Here is a 19227-nt window from a genome sequence, read left to right as displayed (position 1 = left end):
GGAGCTTAGAGAGCTGTGTATTAACTTGTGTAAATGAGTGAGTGCTACACACGCGCGTGCGCACACATACACACACACACACACACATACACGGGAACACACGCACAGCCACTGAGCCCTCACCAGAGCAGAGTGGATGCCAATGCCATGCCCTCCAGCCTCCAAAACTGTACAATGCGTTTTTTCTTTACAAAGTGAGCCCATCTCCCGTGTTTTATTACAGTAAAGAAACATACTCCAATGCAGATGGTGTGCCGGCTCTTTATTGCCAGGCAACAAATGACCTTACAACCCTGGAGCTTGAGACAGACATCTGTTACCTCACACAGTGTTTGAGAGTGGGGAGTCGGCAGACTGGGGTGGTTTTGGCTCAGGGTCTCCCGTGAGGGGTCTGGGCAGGCTGGGGCTAGGGCTAGAGTAGGGTTAGGGTTAGCGCTCTACCAGGTGCAATCCTTTATGGAGAAGGGGAAGCAGAAACCATGGCAACTTCCATAGCCTGACTCCACAGGCATCATGCCTTGACGGAGGGAGGGTAGATGCAGGTAGGGCAGGGGCTCTGGCAGGCTGCTGTTCTGTTTCTGTGTACGCCAGGACGCTCCAGGTGTTGCTATAGTGTCACGCTGCATGCAGAAGTGGGAGTGGCTTGTTCCCAGCCCTCCGTGGGAGGTTCTGCAGTTGAACACCCACATTGACTGCAGGTAAAACCCTTGCCTCACTGTGAACCACCGTCAGCCCCAAGGAGGGGCCAAGGCTGCACCCCTACTCAGAGCCCCCAAAGACGACACAAGTGAGGTTCCAGCCACAGGCTTCGGGCAGATGGGCCCATTCGCAAAGATTGTGCATGAGGAGGCCACGGCAGGGGCGTGTGGGCAAATGATCGTCGGAATCTTGGAAATGGCCTTTAACTCCAGGGTCCTATGGCATCAGACACTTGAGGGCCAGGAGTTAGTTTTCTTGTTTGTTTGCTTTAAAGATTTATTTGTTACATATACAAGGCTCTGCCTGCATATGTTTCTGAGCACCAGATCTCATTACAGATGGTTGTGAGCCACCATGTGGTTGCTGGGAATTGAACTCAGGACCTCTGGAAGAGCAGCCAGTGCTCTAAGCCATCCAGGAGTTAGTTTTTCCATCTATCTGTCCCACAGACTCTCTGAAGGGAATCAAATATTCAGTCTGTACCATTAAAAAAAGTAAATTACATGTGCCCCATGCTTCTAGCTTCAGACAGCAATGCAGAAGGGGGGGTGGAGAGGCAGGCAGGTGGACCTACCATGCTAAGGGGGTGGAGAGGCAGGCAGGTGGACCTACCATGCTAAGGGGGTGGAGAGGCAGGCAGGTGGACCTACCATGCTAAGTGTTCTTGGGGCCGCCCTGGCTTCCTCCCATTGACCCGAATGCAGGACCGAAGGGTCCTGCAAACCCTTCCTCAGAGAGTGCGTCCTACACCAGCTTAGTATCCCTGGCCAACCACAGACCAGGCTCTCTCTCACAGGTGTCACAGAAACATCCAACAGTAGCTGAACTGAGAATGGGGGGTGGAGTAGGCAGACAGCTGGGTCGGGAGTCAGGTTGTCCAGGGAGCATCTCTGGGCACTGTTGGCCGGAGAACTGTTTGTCATTGTCCTGCAGGGTCTAAATTCTGGCCAGGTGGTACCTTGCATACAGCAATACTGAGTGGAGTTTGTTTTGCTGCAATAGCAGATTCCAACACCTAGGCCTGTTTTCTCCCCACACGAGACCTGCCTTTACATCCGGGAATGTTTGCCAATTTGGCCCATGATAAGTGACCAATCGTGTAATTCTTTTGAGGCCATTGTGGAGTATCTTCGATAATTTTTGCTTATTTCCTGTTAAGTGTCCTTTTTCCTTCCTGAAGAACCTTCTAGAATACTTGTTTCTATTTACTTAATGTTGAGACAAGGTCTCACTATGTAGCCAAAGAGATCTGGCTGCCTCTGCCTCCCCTGTGCTAGAATTACAGGCGTGTGCACACTCTGCCCCCAGTATGCAGTTAGAAAGAACATAGCGGTGGCTTGAAAAAAAGGCTACACATTCAGGTTGAATTTTGTGTGTCATATGCATGTATGTGAAGGTGTTTGTGCACATGAAGAGCTCAGAGGTCAGTGTGGCTTCCTAAATCGATTCTCCACTTTATTTATTCTCTCTTTCCCATCGTGTGTGTGTGTGTGTGTGTGTGTGTGTGTGTGTGTGTGAGCATGTGTGCATGTGTGAGTACGTGTGTGAACATGTGTGCATGTGTGTGAACGTGAGTACATTTGTGTGTGTGAGCATATGTGTATGTGGTGTTGTGTGTGTGTGTGTGTTTAGGTTAGAGGGTAACTTCAGGAGTCAGTTTTTCCTTCCAATATGTTAGTTTCCTGGGACTGAACTCAGGCATCAGGTTTGGCAGCAGGAGCCATTACCCACTGAGATATCCCATCAGCTCTCCATCTTGTTTTTTGAAACATTCTCTCATAGAACTTGGAGCTCACTGATTGGCTAAACTGGCCAGGAACTGCCTCTTTCCACACCTGGCCTTTCCTTGGTGCTGGGGATCTTAACTCAGGCTCTATGCTTGCAAAGCAAGTGTTTTACCCTGAGGAGTCCCAGCTAGAGGCCTGCTGTCCGTCTGTCTGTCCTCCCCACTGTAGTCCAGACTTGCTTGGAACAACTCAGAGATGTAGTTTATTAAGATAAGAGAATGTGTGTTTGTGTGTGTGTGAGGTTTCTCTGTGTAGCCCTGGAACTCAGAGATGAGTTTGACTCTCTGCCTCCTGAGTTCGGATATTAAAGGTGTGCCCCACCACCAGGCTAAAATGAGATAAAACAAAACATTTAAACATTAACATGCAAACCATGCTGACCTCAAACTTGTGGAGACTTTCCCATTTCAGCCTCATGGGTGCTGGGTTATAGGCATATGCCCCCACAATGAATTATAGTGAACGTGTGTCCATACACAGCTTTGCTGTCAGGTTGGGGTAGGCTAGGAAGTCAGAAGATGTGGAATGTGGCAAAGTCTTTTGCTGAGTCAAGAATTCCAGCATGATTCATAAAATTTGCTGTCTTGGCAGAGACAATATTCCTTTTATATAGAGATCTCAAATAATAAACCAGCAATAAACCAGGCTTGAGACCCAAGCGTACATGACCTCTGAGTTTGGCCTCATTCTCTCCCCAGATGTAAACCTACAATTTTCTAGGAATCTCACAGTTGAGATTTAAAACCCCATGATGGCAGCAGATATGGCTTACCCTGTGTGCAACCTTTGCAACCTATGGTTTTACCAGATCATCCTACCCAAACCACCTCGGGAACTGCTGGCTCTGAACTCTCCTTTATAGAAGGGGATAGGGGATTACTTTCAAACGTTTTGAGCAATTAAAGCTCCAGAGACACCAAACTTTCCATATGTGGTTACTGCTTGTCCCTCAAAGCGGGACACACCCACGCCTGGATGAGTACTCTTTCCCAGAGCTCAGATAGTGCTTAAATCCCTTAAAAATCTCATCTTAATAAACTCCATCTCAGAATCCTGGCTCCGTCGGAGTAAAGTTGCTTCAAAGGGTGCCTTGGGCCACTACAGGCACTACATGGAGCTGTCTTTTGCTCCCATTACGACTCAGACCCTAGCTGAGGGAACAGGTTATAATAAATACGAACAGGTTATAATAAATACGACACTGCACCGAAGTGAATAGTCTTGGTCCTGAGAGCCACTTGGAGGCCAGTAGGGTGAGGTAGGTGCACAGCTCAGGGAAGTCAGGCGGGCTGTGAGCTCCCATGTGTCCTCTTAGGGTTCTGAGTGCGAAGGGTTCCCCTGTGCCATCAGGTGATGCTTCCAAGCAGAGGGCCTACAAAGCTTTACCTGCGGTCCAGCCTAGGGTGCACAGGCCCCACCCACCCCATGGCGGGGCTGCTTCTGTTCCCTCCCTCTATGGTTTGGGGCTCAGGATCCAACCGGCAGGCCCTGGGAGAGCAAGGCCCAGGCCAGGGAGGATGCAATGGAGCGCTTGAAACACAAGGAAGGAAGGAAGCGGTGCGGTTCTGCTTGGCGCTGGAAGAACCCGGCTTCCTGTGGTCCTCTGGTCCGGTGGGCTCAAGTGCAGCCCGCTGCCACTGTGGGCTGTGTCGCCTCCTTCATCGGGGCGGAAGGAGTCCAAGGCCACGCGGGCGGCCAGCCCAGTCCGCTGTGCACCTCCGGGCTGGGGCGCTCGCGCAGGATTCCCCGCACCCGGGAGCGCGGCCCCGGCGCTTTGTCCTAGGGTGAGGCGCGCGCCCCCAGCGCCTGCGCGCGCCGAGTCACGTGGGGGCCCCGGGACCCAACGGCCCGGGCGCGGCGGCGAGCCTCGGGCCCCCCACCCGGCTGCGGAGCCCAGTGCGCACGCGCGCGGCTCCCGGGCCGGGGCGGGGCGGGACAGGGTGCGTTGATTGGCCCGGGCGGCCATCCTCTCAGCCAATAGGCGCGCGGCTGCCGTGCTGGCGTGCGGCCCGGGGAGTGCGGCGCCCGCCGTGCTCTGGAGCTGGGTGCACCTGCGCCCCGACCTTCGTAGCTCCCCGACTCCCGGCCCTGTGTGGCCTCGGGTGAGTGGCGGCGTTGCCCCTGGTTTTTGCGGTCTCCCCGCCTCCCTCCCCCGCCACACATCTGTAATCCCAGCACGAGGGAGGCAGAGACATCCTGGGCTACCTGTCTGAAAAAAGAGTGAGGCTGAGGTTGTAGCCAGCGTGTTTGCCTAGATGTACAAAGAAAGCCTCCTAAAACTGGGTGTGGTGGCGCACGCCTGCAATCCCAGCACTTGGGAGGTGGAGGCAGGAGGATTAGAAATCCAAGGCTAGGGGCTGGAGAGATGGCTCAGTGGTTAAGAGCACTGGCTGCTCTTCCAGATGTCCCCGAGTTCAATTCCCAGCAACCACATGGTGGCTCACAACCGTCTGTACATCTCTGTAATGAGATCTGGGGCCCTCTTCAGTCATGCAGACAGAATAAAACATGTACACATAATAAATAAAAAAAAAAAGAAATTCAAGGCTACTTTTGGCTAAATAGGGAGTTCAAGGTCAGCCTGAGCTACATGAGACCCTGCTTCAAAATGCAAAACAACAAACACAATATAAATTAGTAGTGATTATAGTTGATGTGTTTTCCTAATATACAGTAATTAGATATTTGTTTGGCAATAAAAATTACTGCTTTAGGAGCTGGAGAGATGGCTCAGTGGTTATGAGCACTGGCTGCTCTTCTATAGATCCTGAGTTAAATTCCCAGCAATCACATACAACTCACAACTCTCTGTAACTCCAGTTCCAGGGGATCTGACACCTTCACACAGACATATGTAGGCAAAACACCATTGCACATAAAAAAAATAAATAATTATTAAAAATTACTGTTTTAAGGGCTGAAGAGATGGCTCAGAGGTTAAGAGCACTGGCTGCTCTTCCAGATGTCCTGAGTTCAATTCCTAGCAGCCACATGGTGGCTTACAACCATCTATAACGGGATCTGGTAACACTATACATAGTGAATAAATATTTTTTTTTTTAAATTGCTGCTTTAAAATGAAAGATGCCCCCTGGATACTAGTCTTCTAAGAGTTCTTGTCAGTGTATTCATAAAGGACAAAAGGTGGAAACTGACTTGTCCACCCAGGACAAATGAGTAAGCAGGGCAGACTAAACATGCCTCACCATGAGAGAGACCTTAGTGAGGTCCTTATAATAAGCTGGCTTTTGAAAATACGCTACGAATAAGGCAATCACCTAGGACAAACACATGAAACATCTACAGTATGATAATTTTAAAGTTTTTTGTTTGTTTTGTTTTGTTTCTCTGTGTAACAGCTTTGGCTGTCCTGGAACTCACTCTGTAGACCAGGCTGGCCTTGAACTCACAGAGACCCACTTGCCTTTGCCTTCCTAGTTCTGGGCGTAAGGCATGTGCCACCACTGCCTGGACAGGGTTTTTTGTTTTGTTTTGTTTTTTAATCTGTGTGTACATTCTGCCTGTGTATGTCATGCCTGTGAAGACCAGAAGAGGCTGTGGAATTCTCCTGGAACTAGGGTTACAGATGCTTGGGTGCTGGAAACCAAATCTTGATCCTCTGCAAGAACAGTAGGTCCCCTTAACCACTGAGCCACTTCTCCAGTCTTAAAGCTGGAAATAGAGGGTGGCAGAGAGGTGGCTTCAGCTTACTGAGGGCAGAAAGTTCTGCCGTCGGTGGCCGTGGTAACTGCACAGCGCTGCAAATGCACTTAAGGCTTTTGTTTTTTAAGATGTATTTATTATTAATACAGTGTTCTGCCTGCATGTACAACTGCATGTCAGAAGAGGGCACCAGATCTCCTTACAGATGGTTGTGAGCCATCATTTGCGTGCTGGGAATGGAACTCAGGACCTCTGGAAGAGCAGCCAGTGATCTTAACCACTGAGACATCTCTCCAGCTCAACTTAAGGCTATTTTCAAAGACCCCTGTAACCTGAGGATTTTATGTGATGTGTAGACTGCGTTTCAGTGAAACTATTACAAACTTGGCTGCTTATGTTGGAAGCAGTCCCTGGTCTCCATCCAGGTGTGGCAGAATCAGGTTCCAGGAAGCTGGGATTGTCTGCAGGTGAGCCAGGGTCTGCTCCTCTCCCAGAGGAAAATCAGCAGTGCCCGTTGGGGACGTGCTCCATAGCTCAGGCAGGAGAACTCCCCTGAAATCACCTACTTGAGGGCTTTGGGAAAGTCAGAGTTTGAGGAAGGCTTTATTTTTCTTGGGACACAGCCTCAGGCAATGATGATAAATCAGGCTGGACTTCTGACGTGGTTCTCCCCAGCTCCCTGACCAGTCCCTGTCCTTCTCCTACTGTGAGAACTCTAGCTCCCAACTGGGCTGGGTCCACTCTGGTTAGGTGGCCTCTGCCTCCTCCCCTTCAGGACTCTAGTGGGAGCCCTCCCCCCCCAACGTCTTTGTGTGTGTGAGGTATTTGCATATGGATGCGTGTCTTCCTGTGCCTGTGTCTTCCCCTGTCCTCTGCCTTGACAGAACCTCTCGTGGAATCAGAGGCTTTTGGGTCACATTAGGCTGGTTAAACTGCGGGCTCTCAGGGTGGCCTGTCTTCAGCCTCCAGTGCTGCTGGGCTCCAGGCCCGTACAGCCACGCAGCCTGTCACGTGGGCACTGGGGAGTCAAACTCGGGTTCTCTGCTTGCAGGCCAGTGCACTTAGCCACTGAGGCATCTCCCCAGCCCTTTGGTTGCTCTGTGTGGGTGCCTGGAGGAGTCAAAAGAGGGCATCAGACCTCTTGGAACTGGAGGTGCGTACAGTTGTGAGCTGCCTGACATGGGTGCTGAGAACCAAACTCAGGTCCTCTGCAGGAGCGGCAAGCTCTCTTAGCTGCTGAGCCATCTCTCCAGCCCCTCTGATTTGTTTTCTGAAAGCAGGTCCCTCCTGTGTAGCCTAAGCTGCTCTCAAACTCAAAATCCTCCTACCTCAACCACCTGAGTTAGGATCACAAGTGTGCACCACCTTACTCTTCCCTACCCACTAAACCGTTCGTTTCTTAGTTCCCAAGTTGCCCACGATCCAATCAGGACCATTTGGATTCTGGAAGCATTCCTATCCCCCTCCGGCCATACCGAATATGAGCGCTGGGGGGCGCTCCCGCATCGCTCCTCCTGGCCAACCCGCTCCTGTGGGAGGGCCCCTGTCGTGTGTGAACGCAGAAGATTGATCTCCAGATCCTCATACTCAAATTGTAAAGTGAGAGCCGAGCTCGAGAGGCTGCAGAAGCGAGATTAGACTGAAGTTCCCCAACTCACTTGGTGGCAGCTTCTAGGTCATTCACGAGGTCAGGGAGGCAAAAATACGAAAAAACGCCTTTGTGTAGCAAAGCACAGTTCGCGGCTCCCCTGCCTACCTGTGGGCTGCTTGGGTGCCCGGTTTCTTTGTACAACCGGAGCCATGTCCAAGAGGGATGAAATAACGCTGCCAGATGCCTGCGGTTCTGCCAAGGCCCTTTCCTGAATCCCATGTGGTCTGTCACCATTCTTCAGCATGGAACACAAAGGCAGAGGAGGGTCCCCGGCTGACGTCCATTGCCACCGCGCTCCTGCCCTGGCAGTCTCTGCATTTACCTCCCTTTTATGTGCCCCTCCTATAATAGCTTGGTCAGGTGGCCACGAGGAGCTCATGACCGCGCTGGACACCGACCCCTGCCGAGCCCTACTGTCCCTGGCAGCTTTGCCTTCTAGCCCCCTCTCCAGTTTTTTTCCTGCACTCCTGACCACCCCTCCCCCCACCCCACCCACCTGGACATCTCTCTCAAAGTCTTCTGGCCCGGGCCTTCTGATTACATCAGAACCCTGCTAACCCTGGGGGCTTACTGATGACATACATGCTTATGTGCCCTGGGTAGGTAGCCCACTAAGGTTGCCTGACTTCAAAGAACAGGGATGGTTGAATTCTCAGACTAGGGGTGACACACCGGAGCATGCAACCGAGGAGGTAAGGCAGTGGCCAGCTGTGACTGCGGTGACCTCGGCAGTGGACAGGGAGCTGCCTGACTCATAGGCCACATGCCTTTGCCATCAGCACCAGTTCTGAGAGCTGCCGGGACGGGGGGGGGGGGGACACCGTAGCAGCTTAGCTTCCAGGCGGGGTCTGTCCTGGTGAGCTGGGTCGGAATGTCCGATACCTAATTTTTTTTTTAATTTTTAAAAGATTTCTTTATTATGTATACAATGTTCTGTCTGCATATCTGCCTGCTAGAAGAGGGCGCCAGATCTCACTGCAGATGGTTGTGAGCCACCATGTGGTTGCTGGGAATTGAACTCAGGACCTCTGCAAGAGGCTAAGGTGCTCTTAACCGGTAATCCAACTCTCCAGCCCACTACCTAATTTTTATTGTCTGTCTTGCCTGAAGCACACAGACCCTTCCTCGCACCTCTACGATGGCTCCATTTCTTCCCTGCCAATCCCTCTGTCCCCGCGGGGAAGTCTCATCCCCTGGATGTAGACTCCCAGCTTTTGTAGAGCCCCCAAAGGGTAAAATGATGGAGGCTGCAAAGCCTAAATGCCTGGGAGCTGGAGGGCACACAACCACCACTGGTTCCCACTGGAGTTTCTTTCCACAGCAGCCACCTCCAATACTTCCACTCTCTTATCAGCACAGGCTGTCTGGTTTCAAAGCAGAAGGGAAAGGGGTGTGTTTAAACTTCATGGGGCTGGGGTTGCCTCTCAGGCACCTGCAGCACTCCATCCCTGTTTCCAGCCACCCAGGGGAAAACACTCCACCGAGGGAGGCTCCAGCGCCATACCTAGGACAGTCACCTGCCAGGGTCCCTAGTGTCAGGCTACCAGGGTTTGCCAGGGATGCATTCTGAATGCTGACATAGGTAAGTTCTTTTAGACTTCTAATTCCAGGAGGGTGACCTTGGAAATGCACCCCCTTTGGCCAACCTACTCTCTTCTGCAACCTGAACTCGAGCAGATTTTGCAAGTCTATCCATGCATGTCGTGAGGGTACTGAGGGTTCCCAGGGCCTGACCCCTCCCCTGCAGGCTGTTTGCAGAGTGGGTGGCTGTGTCTACAGCCTACAGCACTGGCCTCGCTGCAGTGGAGATGCCTGCAGCCTCGGCTTTGCTGAGGAATGTGCTGAAGCAGTTTCTAGGTGCAAAGTGTTGGGAGCAGAGGTCAGGAGCTCCCCCCATCCCCACCCCCACGTTCAGCCTAGAGCTGTCTCTGCTATTGCTGGCTCCATGCTTTCCACATCAGACAGAGTCCACCAGTGACTGACTGAAGAGCCGGGCAGTGGTAGTGCTGGTCTTTAAGCCCAGCAGACGGAGGCAGATCTCTGAGTTCAAGGCCAGCCTGGTCTACAAAGCGAGTTCCAGACAGCCAGGACTGTTGCACAGAGAAGGCCTGGGAGAGGGTGACTTAGGAGAGGGTTAGCACTGATGGCCGCCAGGGCGGTCCCATTCCCACCCAGCCCGAGTGAGTCTTGGCTGGAAAGAGGCTCGGGTGAGTAAAGACCCTCTCTAGGCAGTTTCCCACGTGGCCTCTTTTCGGAAAGACCAGAGCCCTTATATCAGTGAATGTTAGGTTTTAAGAAACATCCCATGCTCGCTGCCAGGTCCTGTTCTTCGCCACAACTCCTAGGAGACGCGGAGAAAACGAGGATCAGAAACCCGGGAACAGAGAATGAAAGGGCCCGTCCAAGGTCAGACCCTGAGAGGGCTGCGTCGCAGGCGGCTGCTCCAAGCTCGCGTGTGCGAACAAGCGGGGGGTTCCGGGAGGCGCGCGGGGCCGGAGTGGGCGCGCAGGTGGCGGGGCCGGAGCGGGCGCGCGGCGCGGGCGCAAAGAACAAAAGGGAGCCCCGCTCCCGCCCCGCCCGCCCCCTCTCGGCCAATTGGCGCGGCCCGAGCAGCAGAGGCCCTCTAATTGGCTGCTCGGCGTCCAATCGCGCGCCAAGGCCGAGAGCCCCTGCGGCCCCACGTGGGGTGAAGTTGCTTGCTAGGGAGGGGCGGGGCGGAGAGTTGGGACGCGCACAGCGCGCCTCGGGGACCCGACGGCGACCCGTGGTGCCCTGGGGATCCCCTGCGGTCCCCGGGGGACCTTGTAGCCTCCGGCCCCCGTGGGGGCGTCGTCAGGCTCCTTCAGCGCCTTGGGAGTGCAGAGCCTCCCGGTCCGGGGTAGTGGGGCCAGCACGGGGCTGTCCCCTGCCCCCCTGGGAGGTGACGGGGGAGGCAGAAGAGCGCCACCTGGGTTTGGCTCGGAGGCTGAAGCTGCTGGGGTGGAGGGAAGGAAGACAAACACGGTCCTGCTGTTTAGTGGTGGAGGCATCAATTCATTCTTGGATGGAGTCCGACTTTGACATCTCTTAATGCCCCGGGGACAGAAAGAGAGGTGGCCCCTGTTCAGGCCTGGGGGCTGGCCTCCCCCTGGCCCTTTCCATTAGCCTCCCCCTCCAAACTACTCCAAGTGGAACATACAAGGTTTTCTGATACGGGCAGTTGATACGGTCTTACATTTTTATGGCACCCTCAGACGGGACATTTGAGGGGAGTTGAATAAATGGAAAATAACATGAATTAAAGGAGAGATGGGTAGTGCCCAGGCTAGCAACGAAGGGGAGCTGCCACCACCCCAGACCCGAAGGTCAGCTGTAGTGGAGAAATGGGCCCCTTTCAGGCGCTGTGACCTTGGAAAGGGGACGCAGTAATCTGGCAGGGAGGTGCGGGGTGGTGAATACGTTCCTCAGGCTTTCTGGCTCTTCCCAATAGCTGAATCCAGGCCCAAGTTGGAGCAAAGGAAGCTGGGCTGACATTGCCTACCAGTTTCTGCTGTGGACAGGAAGGTTGGGTGATGGTGGTTCTCAGGGTGCCTGGGATGAGGACTAGCAACAGGAATGTGTCCTGCACCGGCCTCTCAAGACAAGCGTAAATAAAAGTGTGTCACAAAACCCTGGGTTTTGTTTTGTGAGCAGTAGGTAGATGAAGCATAGTGTCCTACTCAGGCAGCCTTGTGATGGATGGGTGGGATTGGGTTGAACCTTTTTCCCTATAGAAGACATCTTGTAAGTCACAAAACGAAGTAGACGAGGGAAGGTATCCCAGCTGCCCACCTGGATGTGCCCTTTCCATTGGACGCCTTTACGTCCCCACAATGGGTTCAGGGCAATAGTGGGACCCTAAGTTCTGTCTTGGGCACTTGGATCCTCTCTGTGGGTGTCCTTTCAAGTGTGCCTTGCCAGCCAGCACACACTGGAGTTTGCCTAGATGGCTCTGAGGTCAGGGAGCCTTCGCTAATTCAAGAGTCCCTTCTGTACCAGGGTAGGCTCAGCCCTGGGGATGCCCAAGAAGAGAAAGGCACAATCCAGGCTTGGAGAAATTTATGGTTCACTGTGTGGCCATGCTCAGGCCCAGATGGAGTGCTGGAGCCACAAGAGGTCCAGACAAGGGACGAGGGGAAGGCGTGGTACTTGAGGCAGTTTTGAAAGACAATTAGGAGTCCGGAGTTGGAGAAGGGGTGACATCAGGTGTCCCAAGAATGTGGCATCTGGCAGATGTGGTTCTGTGCAGTGGCCTCTGACACGTGGAAGTCGGGGCACACTGGCAATACTCCCCTCCTATCCTGTCCCTAACAGGGTTATTGGGTGGCTGCAAGGAGGATGTGCTGGGTGCTGCCCAGTGTCTCCCAATTGACAGCACGTGCATGAGCTGTCAGGACAGGCACTGGCTGCAGTTGGGGAGGATTTTGTGGCATGTGAGATGAGTTGTCTGTGTGGGGTTACAGATGATTTCAAGTAAGGGTAGCTTTCTTGTTCTCTCATCACATGCAATTGGCCTCACCTGTCCCTTTGCTGTCCTATAGTGCAACAGGTGTGCCCGCAGGGTCCTCAGGCTGTCCCCGAACCCAGGCAGCCTTCCTGTGAGCAGGGGCAGCAGATACATGATTGCTCTGCCTCCAACCCCAGTTCTTCTGCTGTTGGAAACGGCTGCTTGTGGGCCTGGAACCAACAGGGTTGTGTCCAGATCCAGCTGCTCTGAGCCCTAGGGCAGCCAGAGGATGGTGCTTTGGAGGTGACATGGACAGCCTCCTCAGTGGAGTAGCCCTGGCTGTGGTGCTGGGGTACAGTGCCCTGGGCCAGTTGGAACAACTTCAACATGCGAGGAAGAGCAGACTTCCTGATGAGACCATACAGAACATGGTGCAAGGACCTCTGGAGAACAACAGCTCACCCCGGGAAGGTGGTATAGAGCCCGCCCGCCCGGAGCCTCCAGTGAAAGCCAACCGCTCGAAAACAGAGAAGGAGACAGGAGATGCAAAGGCTGGCCTGATGGTTATGGTGATAATTCCTGCAGACACACACGTGACAGTGTGACGTTGGGCTGATCCATGGTCTGTCTGTCTGTCTGCCTGCATGCACGCATATAGTTTGTGGTGCTGGGGATTCACCGCAGGGCCTGGTCTGTTCTAGGAAACCTCTCCACCACTGAGCCACACTGCAGCTCTGCCTCCTATTTTTTTCTTAAAGTGCACTGTTCCTAAACGTACGAGGTAGAGCGTCCGCCTTGGTTCTGTGCCTGTCCCTGAGTCGGGAGTGCTTTCTCTCTCCTACCGACCTCTTTGCCCAACCGGCCCCACATCCTTTCAAGCATTTTGTATTTCCATCTCTTCCTGTCAGTCATTGGAGGAATTTAAGGGAATACATGCCACTCCTTAATCTTCCCAAAGCTTCAAAGGGGTCTCTCACCCCTGCCAAACAGTCTCCCCGCTGAGAACTGGGAGGGGTCAATGCTCCATTCTTTTCTCCCTTGTCTAGACGAGTTCAGAGGTCCAGGCTGGGCCTGGGCCTGATGCAGGAAGGCTGTGGTATCAACAGGATTGGCATTGGAGTGGGGTGGGTGGAGCCCTGGGTCAGAACAGACCCAGACCCAGAAGCAGGTGTGGCCTGGGAGCTGAGGACAAAGTGGAGATGCCTTCTTGTGCCCAGACCCATGGGTGCTGGGGACACTGTGGTGAACACCCAGGCGGGAGACCTGCCATCATGTTAATGACAGTCCATGGAAGGCAGCAGCCAAATAAACCCACAATAAACACATAATTGCATGCTGCCTTGAGTGTTCCATGCTGTTAGAAAGGCCTGACCTGGCAGTGACATCAAACTGTAGGAGACTGTGGCCCTTGAAGGGTACCCCGGCAGAACAGGGTAGGGGCCTTGTTCCAGACAAGGGCAGAGTGGAGTCACGGATGGGGAAAGGGGCAGACGTCTAGTAGCTGGAAAGTCCTGAGATGCTGTGTGTGTCCATCAGAAACCCAGGTTCTAGTCTTGTCGTTCTGCTATCGACTCAACGTTTCATCTACATTCCAACCATTAGGAAGAGAAAGGCACAGCTCTGTGTTTAAAGATGCTTCCCATTACATGTTAACCATCTTGGCACTCCCTTAATCCAAGCACTCAGGAGGCAGAGGTAGGCAGATCTCTGTCCTGTTCCAGGACAGCCAGGGCTACACAGAGAAACCCTGTCTCCGAAAAACAAAACAACCCACTTAGTTTAACAGCTGCATATAGCTGCAGGGGAAGCTGGGAGATGTAGTTTTTCCTCTGAAGGAGAAGGGGAGAGTTGGTATTGGGGCTGTTCCAGGCCAGCCTGGTCTACAGAGCGAGTTCCAGGACAGCCGGGGCCAAACAGAGAAACCCTGCCTTGAAAAACAAAAAAACAAAACAAAACAAAAAGTTGATGCTGAAAGCAAGAGATGGGCAAAAGTCATCCCCTCTCCATAGCCACATGCAGGAGTCAGCCATCTTCATTGAGGCTGCCTGGCCAGTGCCAGCTTTACCATAGAAAAGGGCACTAGCTCCCGAGGGAGCTGATTAGCCTGCCCAATCCAGCTGGGTACAGCCTAAGGAGAGACAAGCTAAGAAAGCTCCAGAACTTTGGTCATGAGGTCCTCTGCTGTCTCCCTTTCTGTGTCTAAATGTGGAATGCTTCAGGGATCCTTGTGCAAGAGCCATGCTAATCTCTGTAGCATCCCAATTTTAGTGTATATGCCGCTGAATTGAGCACAAGACTGTCTCTTTCCTCACATTGTTCTTCTCTTTGGATTTCTTGAGAAGTCGTGGGACCTTGTTTTGCTTGCTTGCTTGTTTGTTTGTTTGTAGACAAGGTTCTGCTATGTAATGCTGGTTGGTCTTCTGGAACTTGCTATGTAGACCAGGCTGGCCTCAAACTCACAGAGATCCACCTGCCTTTGCCTCCTGAGTGCTGGGATTAAAGGCGTGAACCACCACCACCTGGCTATTTTGAGCCTTAATCTCTGCCACAGTTATCACAGTTCTTTTCTACCCCAAGCCGGACAGCTGCGTGCACCTGTTTACGGCCAAGGGGAGGGGCCCGGCATACCCAGTTAAACTGGACAGCTGGATCTCACAGTTGCTAGACTTAACCGATAAAACATAAATTATTGGGTTAAATTCAAACTTCAGATAAAGAATGAGTCATTTTTAGTATATCTCAAATACTTCATGCAACATTTATGCAACAAATATTTGCCCCTTCTCTAAATTCGGATTAAGTCCAAAGTCCTGCATTTGACTTTATTATTATTATTATTTGGGTTTTTGAGACAGGGTTTCTCAGTGGCTTTGGAGCCTGTCCTGGCACTCACTCTGTAGCCCAGGCTGGCATTGAACTCAGAGATCCGCCTGCCTCTGCCTCCCGAGTGCTGGGATTAAAGGCGTGCGCCACCACTGCCCGGCTGAAGTCCTAAAATGTATTCTGGTTTCTGCCAGACTGCTGCTGGGACCACTGAGGGCTGGGTTGGAAGTGCTTTTGAGCATTCTCCAGGAGAAAGCCCTGATTGGCTCGTCCTGGGTCAGGTGCCCACCCCAAAGCCAATCAGCATGGCTGGGGGAGGGGGAGGTGTTGTTATTGGCCTACCCTGAGTCACATGAGTAGAGAGGCACATGGCAGTCTACAGAACCTACTGAGAACAGGAAGACTTTCCCAGGAGTGTGTACACGCTGTGTAGGCGGGCCACTGCCCAGGCACCGAGGCTGCGGGCTTCTGATGGGTTCCAAACTTTTGTAGTCCTGTGTGCTAGAAGCTTGAAGCCTCCTAGTAGACACCGCAGGCACACACCATCTTTGAGGCACACCCACCTCCAGCCCAGCCCGCCCTCTTGCTTGGGTCGTCCTGCTCTAGGCTTGTGGGTACCCCCGATGGGTGCCCTAGGCCTAAGTGCCTCACCTAGGGTTAGAGGGGGCAGCTGGGGACCTGGAGGGGGACATGCAATTACCCAGCCGTGTGGCGTCTCCTCACCGCAGCCCCGAGCCTGTTTTCTCCTAAGTGGAAACAGATTGTCCGACGAGGGGCAAGATCATAAACGTCTTTGGAGGCTCCTAAATAAAAATGGCTGTTTTTAACTTTCCCTCCAAAGCAAACCAATTGTGGGGAGGACCTCTAGGCCACCCCACAGCTGTGGGGAAGCTGCTTGGAAACTTGGGCAAGGTGAGGCTCCTCGGGTAGGCTCCAGATTAGCCTAGGGACCATGGAAAGACAGGTCGGAAGGAAACAGGCTATATTAAGCGGGCCTGCCCACAGGCAGAGGAGCCTTGTGCTGGGAGACCCTCTCTGATGGCCCAGGACACTGTCACAGGGCTCTTTTGGTAGTATGGCTATGGATCGGGCTGGAAGGTTGCCATCGGGGCTGTGAATCTGCTGCTAAGGGGCCGAGGGGAAGGCAGTGGCCCGGAAGGCCTAGGCTATTCTCGGTCTCACATTTACATTCTGGGGGTGTGTGCTGCCGGCCTGGGGGAGGGCAGTGAACAGATAGGAAAACATCCTGCAGAGGGGCCCTGCAGACTCTACCCCTGGACACTCACAGGAGGCCAGAGACACAGTGGGGTACTGAGCCCTCGGTCTACACTGCTCTCTGTGCTGCTGCGGTCTGCCGATCCTCCGGCTTCAGGAAGGCCCTCCCCCCAAGCCCTCGGGACTCCAGTGGGTTGTATGGAGGTCAGACGTGTCTAGAATGCAGAAATGACACGTGTCCAGAGAGCTTTCCTTTCACACCGGCCCAGATGTACAGTGGTAAGATGGAGGTTAGACCCGTTCCTCTGTCTGCATGGGCTGTGTGCTCCCAGCATTCCTTTAGGTGGGGATGTGGACCCGAGTCCCTGCACAGGGGGCGGGGCCTGCAGAAGCACTGTGGGCTCCCAGGGCAGCGCCCCTCCCCTACAGCAGGGTGGTTCCCAGCACTTGGACCCCACTTCTCTCCTGGGGCCAGGCTCTCTCTGAATCCTACCTAAGCCCCGGGTCACCAGAGTTGGTCCAGGCTCTTGCTGAAGATGGTGTGTGTTCTCCAGAACTATCCACGGGGCCACAGCACCCCCTCATCCCTCCCCCCCTCATCCCCTCCACCCCTTCATGGGTGTGGTCCTCAGATAAATCTGATAGGAGATCAGGCTTGTGGGGCAAAGGAGATGTACAGGTTGATGGAGCCAGCTGTTTCTTTACTCCTGGAAATCTCTCCCCGCTCTGCCAACAGCCCTTCTGCTCTGCCCAGCTGTGGGGTCCTACATGCTCCTGCCAGGGTTTTCTGTGGGGCTCGCCCACAAGTGTGGAGAGAGAGGCGCATATCAGATCTACCAGGCGGGCACAGCAGGGAGATGACACCTTTACATTTAGTGTAGCTTTCTGAATAGATGAGTGAATGCAACGGAAGCCACGCAGGGCTACACCCACTGCCACCTGGTCCCCAAGGAGCTTCCGGGGAGAGGCAAGCTGGGGTCACATCTCCTGACAGCAAGTGGAAACCTACTTTCCCTGTGTCCAGTTGTCCAACTGAGGCCTTGTTACGTCTCCTTGTCTGAATCCCACCAGGAGTCGAAACTGAACCTGGGAATATAAAGGTGTTTTTCCTAGATGGGAGCGGAGTCCTTGGGGGCCCCAAAATCCTTGACTGTCTCCTACAACCCTCAACCCAGTCTTACAGCGGATTGGATTGGGTACACGGCCTGTGAGAACAGGTGAAGACTCTTAGGTGATGGAGAGGAAAATCAGACAACAGCTGTTGCAGGTCCTGGGCTCCCTATCTCACTTGCTGGCCTTACCCGCCTCTCTCCAGAGCAGGCTGGAGGGCTGGGTCATGGCCTCTGGGCCCTGTCAGCTACAGTCTGGTGCTTGGGGGACAGAGTGATGACTGGATGTATCCGCCTCGTGTGTGTGTGTGTGTGTGTGTGTGCGGTGTGTGTGTATGTGGGGTGTGTGTATGTGAGGTGTGTGGTATGTGTGTGTATGTGGGGTGTATGGTGTGTGTATGTGGTGTGTGTGTGGTATGTGTATATGTGGTGTGTGTGTGGTGTGTGTGTGGTGTGTATGTGTGGTGTGTGTGGTGTGTGTGTGGTGTGTATGTGTGGTGTGTGTGTGTGGTGTGTGTGTGTGTATGTGTGGTGTGTGTATGTGTGGTGTGTGTGTATGTGTGTGTGTGGTGTGTGTGTATGTGTGGTGTGTGTGTATGTGTGTGTGTGTGGTGTGTGTGTGTGTGGTGTGTGTGGTGTTGTGGTGTGTGTGTATGTGTGGTGTGTGTGTATGTGTGGTATGTGTGTGTGTATGTGTGGTGTGTGTGTATGTGTGGTGTGTGTGTGTATGTGTGTGTGTGGTGTGTAGGTGTGTGTGTGTGTTGCTCACTGCTCTTGCCGTTTTGAGCAGGTGGCCAGTGCAGACCCAAGGGGTGTGTGGTGTCCAGGAGTGGCTCAGAAGTGTCAGGCCAGGTCTCTGGGAGGTGAGGGGACAGCAGAGGGGAGACAAGAGCATCCCTGGCGCCCTGGCGCAAGCTTGGCTGCAGGATAGCGCTAAGTGCAGGAGAACCACTGGCCTGTTATTTCGGCTTCCTTAGTCCACACATGGCCAAGGCAGCCCCTCCTTACCTGTCTCTGGCGGGATGCTCAGGCAGGGTTGTGATCCCAGGGACTCACCAGCACCCCTCAGAGTTGAGTGCTGGTGAAGGCTCCCGTGGCGGCCCAAAGTAGTTTCGATGCCCCAGCAACCCCCAGCAACCTTGCCAGGGCCGGGGCCCGGCAATTAAAGCCCCCTCGTCTCCAATTGGTTTGTAGTATTAAAAACGAATTGCCATCAGCCAGGTTGTCATGTCTACCTGATAAAACATCACTTTTATTGATCTCCCTCACCCAGTGCCATCATTTATCTTGCTTCAGCATTTCACATAATGGCTCGTTTGTCTTGATCAAAGTGTAGCCTTGCATGTTTAACCCCCAGGGCGCCACAGCCTGTGTCCTCCCGTGTCCACCCTGCCCTTGGACAGGCCCCATTCGGAGGGCAGCGGTTCCGGAATGTCAGGACCACAGTGTGCGAGGCAAGGCTGGAGGAGGGAGGAGCAGAGGGAGCCTGGACGTGGGAAGCCGGACTGGGGGCCTGCTCTGGCCCAACCGTGTACCACAGTCTCTCTTGGTGCTCCTATGGGGATGTCTGGAAACAGGGCACTGACTCAAGCCTGCCTGGGGCTCGCCCCAGTCTTTCCCCCAGCTCCCCTATACCAGGGCCTTTGTCTTGGTGCAGAATCTCTCCTGGAGTCTGGACCAGACCGGCCCCTTTAACCCCGACTGACCCAAGGCCACCAAGGGAGGCATCTGTCTGTGCTCTTGGGGTCATCTGCTTGCTAGCAGGTAATTACAAGTCCCATTCTGCTAAGGGCGCCTGTCCTTTAGCCTCTGCCG

General features: G+C 53.6%; 1 pseudogene; it reads right to left on the bottom strand.

Annotated features, from left to right (window-relative positions):
* Nucleotides 1-14464: 14464 nt before the first annotated feature.
* Nucleotides 14465-14557, bottom strand: LOC127221885 (uncharacterized; annotated as a pseudogene).
* Between the last annotated feature and the right edge of the window lie 4670 nt (nt 14558-19227).

Source organism: Phodopus roborovskii, unplaced genomic scaffold (assembly GCF_943737965.1).
Source record: "Phodopus roborovskii unplaced genomic scaffold, PHOROB, whole genome shotgun sequence".
NCBI lineage: Eukaryota > Metazoa > Chordata > Mammalia > Rodentia > Cricetidae > Phodopus > Phodopus roborovskii.
The sequence above is the reverse complement of the archived record's forward strand: the minus strand, read 5'-3'. Positions and strand labels throughout refer to the sequence as shown.